Source organism: Mobula hypostoma, chromosome 18, assembly GCF_963921235.1.
Source record: "Mobula hypostoma chromosome 18, sMobHyp1.1, whole genome shotgun sequence".
Lineage (NCBI taxonomy): Eukaryota > Metazoa > Chordata > Chondrichthyes > Myliobatiformes > Myliobatidae > Mobula > Mobula hypostoma.
The window spans coordinates 41,954,645-41,966,915 of record NC_086114.1 but is presented as its reverse complement, the minus strand read 5'-3'; the positions used below and the strand labels follow the sequence as shown (position 1 = coordinate 41,966,915).

Genomic DNA, 12,271 nt, shown 5'->3' with positions numbered 1-12,271 from the left:
CCATGTATACAACATCAAAGGCCTTACTTTCATCAACTTTCCTGGTACCTTCCTCGAAAAACTCTTTAAGTTTGGTTAGACACAACCTACCATGCACAAAGCCATGCTGATGATAACTAATCAATCCCTGTCTATTCAAATACTCATATATCTGGTTCCTTAGAATACCTTCTAATAACATTCTCACTACTGATGTCAGGCTCACCAACCTATAATTTTCTGGTTTATTTTTAGAGCTGTTCTTAAACAGCAGAACAACATTAGCTATCCTCTAATCCTCCAGTACCTCACCTGTCACTAAGGATGATTTAAATATTTCTGCCATGACAACTGCAATTTCTACACATGCCTCTCACAGGGTTTGAGGGAACACCTTGTCAGGCCCTGGGAAGTTGTCCACCCTGATTTGCCTCAAGACAGCAAACATCCCCTCCTGTGTAATCTGTATAGTGTCAATGATCTCGTTGCTGCGTCCATCTCCTGAGTAAATATAAATGCAAAAATCCATTTAAGATTTCCCTCATCTCTTTTGGCTCCATGTATAGGTTACCATCCTGATCTTCCAGAGGACCAGTTTTGTCCCTTGCATCACTTTACTCTTAACATATTTATAGAAGTCCTTAGGATTCTCCGACACTTTGTCTACTACAGCAACCTCATGCCTTCTTTTGGCCCTCCTGACTTCATTTAAAGTGTTCTCTTGCATTTCTTATATCCTTATGTACTTGTTTCTACCTGCCTATACCTGCTATGCACTTTTTTTTAAATTCGGGGCATTAATATCTCTCGAAAACCAAGTTCCCTAAACCTATTGTCAGTAATTTTTATTCTGACAGACGCAAACAAGCCTTGTACTCCCAAAGTTTTACTTTTGAAGCCTCCCACTTAATTTACCAAGTAAACCTTTGCCAGAAAACAGCCTGTCCCAATCCACACTTGCCAGATCCTTTCTGATACCATCAAGATACCTTTCTCCAATTTAGAATTTCAACCTGCCGACCAGACGCATCTTTTTCCATGTTTACTTTGAAACTAATGGATCACTAGGTACAAAGTCATCTCCTACACACAGTTCTGTCACCTGCCCTCTCTCATTCCCTAATAGATCATGTATTGCACACACTCTCATTGGGACTTCTAGGTATTGATTAAGGAAACTTTTCTGAATACATCTGACAAACTCTGTCACATCTAGTCCTGTTTCAGGGTGGGAGACACAGTCAATACATGAAAAGTTAAAAGTCACCTATTTTCATAACCTTATGTTTCTTGCAACAGGCTGCAATCTTTTTATAAGTTTGTTCTTCTAAATCCTGTGAACTGTTGGGTTGTCTATAATATAGTCCCATTTATGTGGTCATGCTTTTTTTATTCCTCAATTTCACCCATAAATCCTCAACTAGATGAGTTCTCCAATCTGTCCTGATTGAGTACTGTGTTACATTTTCCCTACCACCCTTCCCCTTTAATCCCTCCTGCTCTATCATGTCTAAAACAACAGAACCCCGGAATATTGAGCTCCTGGTCTTGCCCCTCCTGCAACTGTCTCACTAATGGCCACAATACCATAATTCCAAGTGTTGATCCATGCCCTGAGCTCATCTGCCTTTCCTACAATACTTTTTTGTGTTGAAATATTTGCAGCTCAGAACATTAGCCCCACCGTGCTCAACCTTTTGTTTCCTTGCTTTGTCTGAGGCCTTAACAATATGTGCCTCCACAACCACTCTAATATCTGTTCTGGCACTTTGGTTCTCATCCCCCTGCATCTCCAGTTTAAACCTCCCCATACAATACTAGTAATCCTTCCAGCTAGGATATTAGCCCCTCCCCCCCCTAAATTTAGGTGCAAACCATCTCCTCTATACAAGTCCCACCTTCCCTGGAAGAGAGCTCAATGATCTGAAAATCTCCTTCCTACACCAACTCCTTAGCCTTGTGTTAAACTGTGATCTTATTTATGGCCTTGCTAACAGGTGGCATGGTTCGTAACACTGAGAAGACAACCCTGGAGGTCCTGTCCTTTAACTTAACACCAAAGTCCCTGAACTCACTTTGCAGAACCTTACCCCATTCCTACCTATGTCATGGCCATGACCTCTGGCTGCCCATCCTCCCACTAAGAAACCCTGAAGTCTTGATCCGAGATGTCCCGGACCCTGGTACCCATAAGGCAACCTACCATCTGGGAATCTCGTTCTCATCCACAGAACCTCCTTTCTGTTCCTCTAACAAATCCCCTATCACCACAGCTCGCCTCTTCTCCCCTCTTCCCTTCTGAGCCACAGAGCCAGACTCAGTGTCAGAGACCTGACCGCTGTTACTTTCTTAAACACCCTAGATTTTTTAATGTGGTTTCAGATGGTATGGCCTCCACAGAGACCTAATCTTAACATCATTACCTGAAGAGACAGAAGCAGGCAAGACAGCCAAAGTCTACGGAAGAACTGTGGCAAGTTCTCCAAGATGCTTGAAACAACCTACTGACTGATTTTCTTATAAAACTGCCCGACAGCGTACCTAAGAGAAGTAATGTAATTTTAAAGGCAAAGTGTGGTCACATCAAATACTGATTTGATTGTATTTTTTTTCTTTACTGTTTGCTGCCCTTCATAGTAATTTTTTATAGTTAGAAACTTTTCCTTTCAATATTTTTGAAAGCATCTTCACTTTACAGAACTTTTTTACATATGCTAAAGACTTTTGTACATATCTTATTGTGTAAGTAGTATACATATTGATCATATAAGCATACGAAACAAGTACAAGTTCAAGATTATTGACATTCAACAGTACACATGTATATAGCTAAATTAAACAATGTATCTCTAGGACCAAGGTGCAAAACTTAATACATATTTCACATATAGCACATAAAATAATATTAACAGATAAAAACATGTTCTGTAGATGTATGAGTTGATATAAAGTTCATATACAACATATAGCTAAATATACAACAGTATAATGCTACTGGCACTGTCATCAATAATGTGTACTGGGTGATAGGGTGTTCAGAAGACTACTAGTTTGGCCAATAACAATACTCCATTGGTGCAAGGATGACTTGCTTTTTCTTCAGTTCTGTGGATGAAACCTATGTGAGGCCAGAGGTGCTTGACAGAGTGGTCGGGTCATTTCCAAGTGATGCTCTTTATCTTCCATTAACTGAGCATATCTGTGTACTCCCAATGCATGTACACAAGATTTCCAGTCCATCTAAATGCTGCTTTCCTACTTTGGTCATTACCAGGGATCCTCAGGAGTTAATGGTAAGCTTATACTTTCTCAAGGAGGCTTTGGAAAAATCCTCAAATCTTTCCTGTTAATCAAATTATATTTTGCCATGTCTGAGAGCTCAGAGTAAAATATCTGTTTTGGGAGTCTGGGATCGAGCACACAATCTATCTAGCTTTTTTGGATCTCCCCCTCCCCCTCTCACTTTCAAATCTCTTACTAACTCTTCCTTCAGTTAGTCCTGACGAAGGGTCTCGGCCTGAAACGTCGACTGAAACTCTTCCAATAGATGCTGCCTGGCCTGCTGCGTTTACCAGCAACTTTGATGTGTGTTGTAATCTATCTCGCTTGCCTGATGGACCAGCTAAGTATAATTAGGGGCCTCCTATCCATGCTTCTGAAGTTACCTATCAAATTTGTCTCCTTTCTTGAAGATGGGCATGATGAAAGTATATATGAGGTACTTGGAATGACCCCCCCTCTTCTCAGATATGGGAGATGGGATAGTGAATTTGTGACTGAGGTCCCTCTCCACAACACCTCAGAATTTTATCAAGGATATTGTCTGCTCCTGAGCCTGATCTAATGGGCAGTGACCAACTCTCTGTCTTTGATAAGTTCATAAATACGAGTTCCTGCAGATGCTGGAAATCCAGAGGACCAAACACAAAATGCTGGAGGAACTCAGCAGGTCAGGCAGCATCTATAAACACTCCTCTCTATAGATGCTGCCTAATTTACTAAGTTCCTCCAGCATTTTGTGTTTGATATTGTTCATTTGTTGTCAGTGAGATGGGCTCTTGGGTGTTTGGGCAAAAAAAGTATGCGCTGAAGATTCTGTATATGTGAAGGCTTCATTGAGTGATGAGCCTCTTGTTTACTCCCTATCTGCTCTTTAAGTCACAAGTTATTTCTTGGATGTGACATCTTCCCCCACCAGAGGTGCTACCCCTCCCTGACACCCCAAAGGTGGTTTGTCCACCTTTGGTCCCCACCTGGCACTCAGCTCTCACCTGTGGCTCCCTGTAGCTGTTTGCATGCGACAGCGGCCACACCCTGGGCAACGGCTTCGACAAGCTGGCTAAACCAGGTGAGGGTAGCCAACGGGTCTCAAACCCTCGGAGAGATAGGGAGTTGTCTATCCCAGCACGTGAAGACACTCTCCGGTGGATTGAGCAGACGAGACCTATGGAAGGTCCAACGGTCAAGAAGGTGGTCTCTGCAAGCGCGTGGAACATGTAGAGCAGGATGAGACACAGAAAACATCTTGGTCATCCACTGTGCCTAGTCCCATCTCCAGCCGTCTCGACTCTGTCTTGCCACTGGATCCAGATGGGAATTGGGAAGAGAGAGTGAGGCAGACGCTGTGCAACTCTCCCTCACTTCAGTCAAATCATGCGCTAGTCTCGACACCATCATAACGGTGTCGATGATGGACGAACATGTATTTCTTGGATGTAAACGTTCTAGTTGTTTTAGAGATGTTTCTTTTTCCTTGAGATGTAGTGGAGCATGGAAAATGCCTGAAGAAGTGTTTTAGACAATGATCAGTGCAAGGGTCACTGGTACATATCATAACATGGGATATCATTATGGTTCGTTACTCAAGAATGATGGAATCGAATTGGTACCAATGCCTTGAGTTGGGTCTTCATCTTGAGATCTTGTGGTTGTATCTGTTTTGTCAAGACCTGTACTGCAAGTGTGTTGTCAGAATTCTGTTGAGAGTTCTCCTTCTTTGCTGATCATGCCTTGATGGAGAACAGTATCTTGTTTAAACCTCAGTACTGAAACTGTCCAGACGATTGATTTGATTACCTATGTTCTATAATTACCTCTAGAATGACGCCAAGGATTTTTCAAGCCTGTCAAGTTCTCTTAGGCTAAATCTACATCTTCCAAGGGTAAGATATAAGGGCTAATGATGACTGAGGAATGCCAGCTCTTGTATTAGTGTGTGGGTCATGAGATCTTCCCTTTACCCCAAAGGAGTGATGCTGAGACCATGAACTAGCTCACTCTGTCATCAAAACTTGCCCCATCCAGATAGAGTTCCAAAAAGTGTGCCCACTACATTTTTATTTAATCAGGTCAGGTTTAACATCACTGGCATATGTTGTAAAATTAGTTGTTTTGCGGCAGCAGAACAGTGCAATACTTAAAAAAAAACTATAAATGACAATAAGTATATACTGTACATATAATAGTTACATTAGATAAGTAGTGCAAAAAGAGAGAGAAAAATCTGAGCTGGTGTTCATGGTTCATTCAGACATCTGATGGCAGAAGGAAAGAAGCTGTTCCTGAAACATTGAGCATCTGTCTTCAGGCTCCTGTACCTCTCCTTAATATTAGCAATGAGAAGACAGCATGTCCTGGGTGATGGGGGACCTTAACGATTGATGCCACATTCTTGAGGCTTCACCTTTTGAAGATGTCCTCGATGCTGGGAAGGCTAGTGCCATGATGGAGCTGGCTGAGTTTACAACTTTCTGCAGCTTTCTTTCAATCCGGTGCAGTAGCCCTTCCATACCAGATGATGATGTAACCAGTTAGAATACTATCCACGGTATGTGTAGAAATTTCCAAGTATCTTTGAGGAGTGACACACCAGTTCTCCTCAAACTCCCAATGAAATACAGCCATTGTTGCGCCTTATTTGCAATTGTAACAATATGTTGACACCCAGGAACTTGAAACTGTTCACCCTTTCCACTTCTGATTCCTTGATAAGGACTGGTGTGTGTTCCCTCAACTTCCCCTTCCTGAAGTCCACAATCAATTCCTTGGTCTTACTGATGTTGAGTGCAAGGTTGTTGTTACAACACCACTCAACTAGCTGATCTATCTTGCTCCCGTATGCCTCCTTGTCATCATCTGAAATTCTTCCAACAATAGTCATGTCATTGGCAAATTTATAGATGCTGTTTGTGCTGTGCCATGCCACACAGTTGTGGGTGGATGTAGAGCAGTGGGTGAAGCATGAATCCTTGAGGTGTGCCGGTGTTGATTGTCAGCAAGGAGGAGATGTTATTTCCAATCCGCACAATGGTCTCTCAGTGAGGAAGTCAAGGATCCAGTTGCAGAGGGAGGTAGAGAAGCTAAGTTCTGGAGCTTGTTGATTAGAACTGAGGGTATGATTGTGTTGAACGCTGAATGGTAGTTAATAAACAGCAGCCTGATATAGGTATTACTATTGTTTTGGTGATCCGAGGCCGAGAGGAGATCCTGTGGAGATTGCAAGCTGTCCATCTCCTGCCCATCATGTCTCATTCATGTCTAGTTCACAGCCTCTTCCTCTATTTCCTTCACCTCTGTTACCTTTGATCTTCCACATCCCTGAATCTCTCCCTTAGTGTTCAACTGCCCTCTGTTTTAGATTAGCTGCCAGATGTTAAGTTCTGGAAGCAAAACATACCCAATGGGTTGTCCAAAATGGTCTGTTGACATTTGGCCTGTGTGTATATACAGAGGAACATCGCAACAGGGTCCATCTTGCTGGCCCAAAGTATCTGCGATTAAAGTGTCACTATTGCTTGTAGGATTGGCCCTGGAAGGCTGCCCCAGGATGTCTCGAAAGCGTTCCCAAACAATCAGTAAGTTCAGGACAATGTAAACATGCCCTGGATTTGCTTCCATCTGAATGGGGAGATGCCAGTAAATCCATTCTTAAATCCAGTATTTACCAGCAAAATCAGCCATTGACAATGAAGAAGGTGCAGGAACTCTGAAGTCGAAATGACCATAGTTGGTAATAATTATTCAAACAGGCAATCAGCTGTGGAGAGAGAGAGAGAGAGAGAGAGTAATTTTGTTTCACGTTCAGGGCCTTTATCAGCATTCTCCGTTTCTAGATTAAGTCATTGTCATTCACAAGTGGCAAAGGACAGCACAGTTATGCAGAAGGTGGAGCTGCTACCTCACAGCTCAGCAACCCACATTCAGCAAAGACCGCCAGTGCTAACCACGTGAGGACCGTGTTCTCCATGTGTCTCTGTGGGATTCTGCTGGGTGCTCCAGCTCCTCCCACGTTCCAAAAAACATGCTGTTGGGTAGGTTAATTGTCTGCTGTAATCACTCTGTACATATGGTGGCAGAAGAAATAATGGAGGATTGGTGGGCGGGTGAGAGAGAGTAGGTTACTGAGAAATAAATGGAGAATGTTTGCTCTGTGCTGGTAAGGCTTTGAAGGGCCAAATGTTTGCATTCCATGTCATAAGATGAAAACAGAGACACAAGATACTGCAGATGCTGGTATCTGGATCAACACACAAGGCACTGGAGGAACCCAATGAGACAAGCAGCATCGCTGGAGGAAGATGCACAATTGTCATTTTGTTTCAAGGTCCTTCATCAGGACTGACCTGATATAAAAGTTCCTCCAACAGGTACTAATTCCTGCAGGTTGATAACTCGGGTTAGATATGAGAACTCAATTCTGATGTAAATGTTATTTATTTACTGAGATACAGCGTAGAACAGGCCCTTTGAGTAGGGTGGCCATTTCAAAATTTCCAAAAAGGAGCACATTGCATACGTGGTCATATGTTACCACATGTATACAGTGCATTTCAAAAAAAATTTTTTTTTAATAAAATTTAAACCGTATTGCAAAAACAACAAATGCTGATGACCACTTTAGTTATTTTATTAAATAAAAATTCTAACATACATTCTTTGCCTATATAAATCCAGCAAAAACCTAGCTATTTCATCATTAATCAGTGATTTTCTGCCAGAGCCCTTCTTCCTATTCAATGATTCATCATCCTGCATATTACATACATGCATTCATACACAGTATAAAGAACTGAAAAAATGAATATTCATTTTTACTCTTGCTGAAGCAGATATGCTAACCAAATTAACTTACTTCACAAAAGGAAGTAGCCTACTTAGGCCTACCATGGACTGCCAAGTATGGATGTCTATTTTTGTATTTCTGCCCTTTACTTGCCATCTCCAGGAGTTTTCTGTAGGCCAGGAGTTTTTTGTACATGGCTGGGCACTCTTCTGAGAAGTTGTTACACATAAGGAGCTCTGCTTTGACTGAGTCCACTTGCAGACGATTTCTCTCGTTTCTCCAAGCTGAGGTCATCATTGAAAAAACTTGTTCTGTGTGAGCATTGCTGCATGGAATAGAGAAGATATAAGCACTCACCTTCTTCAGGTTTGTAAAAGAGACCTCTGATTTACTGAACAGCTTGAGATAACGTTCTTCACTATGGCTATCTAACATCTCAGGAGTATTGATAATTGCTTCCACAATCCCATACTCTTCATATAATTCATCCATATCAATATCTTGAAGGTTACAGGCCTTGACTGCATCACAGAATTCTCCAAAAGGTATGGCACTTGTTAGGCTCAATTTTGACACTTCGTTATGAAAGCTGTTTTCAGAGAAGTCATACCTGTCACTTAAGTACTTTCGACTCTTTCATAGAAAACAATGAAGTCTGCTTCACATTTAGACAAATCTGGGGTAAGCTGGCTAAGCTTGGTGTTCACTGCAAAGCCAAAAAAAGTCCTTTACTCTTCTCAAGTTTGCTTTTCAGTTCAGCCATTAGCTTAAATACTGAAATTATGCTGAATGACTTGGCTTCTACTGCTTTAATACTGTCTGAGAACAATTTAAGAGTGTGACTGAGGAAGAAGAAATAGATCTCTGACGATTCACAGGCATTTCCTTAATCTCCAAAGCACTTCCACAGTACCTCAGGGCACTCCTCCTCACCTAGACTCTGAAAATAACTTTTTAGGACTTCCCAGCACTTAAGTATTCTGACAATAGATGGCAAAAGAGAGAGCCATCTAGTCACAACATGCCGTAACAGATTACAATGATCAACATCCACAAATTCACAGAATTATTTTAACTGTGCTGTCCTTTTAGCTGAGATACTGAAATGGTTGTATACCTTGAGCACAATATTTTCAACATCAATTTCCAGTTTTCCTGTTGCAAATCTTGTTGCCTTGTACAAAATATGGGCAAGACAGTTTGCAGCAAAAATGTTCTGAGTCATTTTCAGTTTTTGATAAACACTACTGTGTTTTCCATAGTTCACACTTGCATTGTCAGCAGTGTATGCAGACACTTTATTCAGATTCAGACCTGACGTCTCTAGTTTAAGCAGTAGCTGATTTGTTATGTCCTCTGATGATTTACTGTTATTGCTGTAAAAGTCAAGTAACACATGGTGCACTCCCTTCTCAAAATGAAAGTATCTCAGAAGTATTGGCAAACACTTTGTTGCACCTTTGTTTGAAGCATCAGTTGCTACTGAAAAGGGCAAGCCATGTTCTTTGATATACTCCACATGCTTTTGTACAGAATACGGTACTAGAATATTTTCACACGGAGCTTTTGTTTTAGTTTTCCCACATGTTACACCTTTCACTATCAATGAGTCACTGTATATTTCTTTGTCAACTTTTACTTCACAATCAACACTTCTGTATGCCTGATGATGCTTCACAGCATGATACACTTTACACAGTTCTGCAGCCAAGATTGAGCTAATCATCTTGAGTTGATCAAGCTGGGGAGAAAAATGATAACAATGATGATGTACCAGCAGTACGAGTGTTAAATTTATGTTTATCTGTGGTAGCGTGTGTTCAACTGCACTTTTTCCCTTAATCTTCACATCACAACAGCATTGTACACAAAAAACATGGAAGGGTCTCGGCCTGAAACGTCAACTGTACCTCTTCCTAGAGATGCTGCCTGGCCTGCTGCGTTCACCAACAACTTTGATGTGTGTTGCTTGGAAGTCACCTTTTCTGCTTTTAGCAATAAATCCAAATTCTTTGGCCCATTCATGGTTAAATATAGTCTTTCTTTTTGGCATTTCTTTAGGGGCTTGAAACAAGAACAAAAAAGTCAACCAGTCTCCACTGTGGCCTTGGGCAGACTGACCCCCTCGGATGTGTTGATGTGACTGTGTCATCAGCAGTGTTGACAACGGCAACTACATATAATAATATGTTAACGGTTGTTATAGCTTTCAGTTCCCAGTGTTTTAAGTATATCTGAGGTAATTTATATAAGTTTTTTAGTCAGACCCAAAAAAGGAGGACAAATTAACGTCCGGCTTGAGGTGGCACCGGACGGAGGACAGAGTGTTCAAAAGCCGGACGTCTGGCCTCCCTACCTTTGAGCCGCCTAGCAACCCTGATTTTAACCCTAGACTAACCATGTGCCAATTTACACACATAAAAACTGCTGGTGAATGCAGCAGGCCTGGCCTGCTGTGATCACCAGCAATTTTTATGTGTGTTGCTAGAAATTCCAGCATCTGCAGATTTCCTCGTGTTTACATGCCAATTTACAATGGCCTTATCAACCTATTAACATCTTTGGATTGTGGGAGGAAACCCACATGGTCACAGGGATAAAGTACAAACACCTTACAGAGTGGCGGGAACGTGAGACGTTAACTTTTCCCACCACAGATTCTGCCAGACCTGCTGAGAGTTTCCACTATTTTCTGTTTTTATTAAAAACACTACATGTATTGCTAGTGCGCATGTGCTGGTCGTGCATGCAGCCTGTTACAGCCATTCCGACTAATTCTTACTTTTTTCTACTTACTTTTTTAACTTACGTTATTTTTTGTATTTTTTTTCGCGGTAACACGTTGAAGCTGCACCCTCTCTAACATGCTGGCAGAGAGAGTTTTATTTGGGTTTTTAGCGCTGGAAATAGTTACATTCTGACCTATCTCATTAGCGGGGCAGAAGCATGGTCACATTGTTTATTCTAGGGACCAGCTGATTGAGCTTTTGCTGGCCGGTTTAGCGAGCAGAGCGGCGGACACCCCGGCTGAAATCTGGAGGAAAACACACGGAGGATGCAGAGGGGGATCACAAAGGCAAGGAAAGAGGACCGGGTCGAGACAACAGACTTATGGAGAAGAGGAGTTCGGTGGGTAATAAAATGGACGAGTTGACGGCGCTAGACAGGCATCAGAGAACATTTCGGGACAGTGTTAGGTGTTTCACTGGACCGGGGCTGCACGGGGACATACCCGATCAAAACTTTTCCATGGATGGCTTCCAGACCGTTTGGGCTGACCGGAAGTGCACTGAGAGTGGTAAGCGTAAAGGAGTTGGGGGCTTACTGTTCTGGTTAACAACAGATGGTGCAATCCGGGTCATATTACGATCAAGGAATGTGTTTGTAGACCAGATATTGAACTTTTTGCTGTTGGAATCCGGCAATATTCCACCGAGATACAACACTGGGCGTCACGGGAGATTGTTCCTGCCTGTGGCCATCGAACTTTGCTGCTCCTCCCGTGGAGGGTCAGACACCCTGAGCCAATAGGCTGGTCCTGGACTTATTTCCATCTGGCATAGTTTGCATTTTGTAGTTTGATTGTTTGTTGTTTTTTTGTATTGCTATATTTATGCTCTATTCTTGGTTGGGCGGCTGGAACGAAACCCAATTTCCCTCGGGATCAATAAAGTATATCCATCTATCTATCTATCTTCAACGACTTCATCCACCTCTGAGGTTCTTTGTCTTTAACGCCTTAAAATATTTTTCCATTTAACCCATATTTCTTGTGCCTTCCCAAATGCATTGCCTCCCACTCTGGATTACATTCAATTGCCATTTCCATTCCATAGACTGGAACATCCAGCCTCCTGCCGTTTAAAGCCTTCCTCTTCACTGGTAAGCACCTGGACGAAATTAGAGTTATCTACCAGCTTCCTCATCGTGCTCTCGGAAAGCAGGATATCATGGTGAAGCCTCAGCTTACCCGTATCCAGTTTCTGAACCCCTGTACACCAAGCTAATGGAGTTGGAGGGGGAGTAACAATTGGGAATGCCTTATGAAGGAGAAAAATGGGGAACGGAGCTCTGCCGGAACTAGCCGAGCGCGAGCGGAGGGACGCGAGCTCTGACGGAACTAGCCGAGCGCGAGCGGAGGGACGCGAGCTCTGACGGAACTAGCCGAGCGCCAGCGGAGGGACGCGAGCTCTGACGGAACTAGCCGAGCGCTAGCGGAGGGACCCGAGC

The 12,271-nt window shown here is 42.5% G+C and overlaps 1 protein-coding gene across 2 annotated transcripts in view; it reads left to right on the top strand.

The window, feature by feature from the left end:
* LOC134358505 (leucine-rich repeat-containing protein 20-like) overlaps positions 1-3,476 on the top strand; it is a 34,508-nt gene extending 31,032 nt beyond the window's left edge. The window contains exon 7 of one of the 2 annotated variants that reach the window (XR_010020882.1): positions 2,362-3,476. The gene's annotated coding sequence lies outside the window, so the exon portion shown is untranslated. The remainder of the gene's footprint in view (positions 1-2,361) is intronic. The other variant, XM_063070799.1, reaches the window with a different exon arrangement.
* The last annotated feature ends 8,795 nt before the right edge of the window (positions 3,477-12,271 follow it).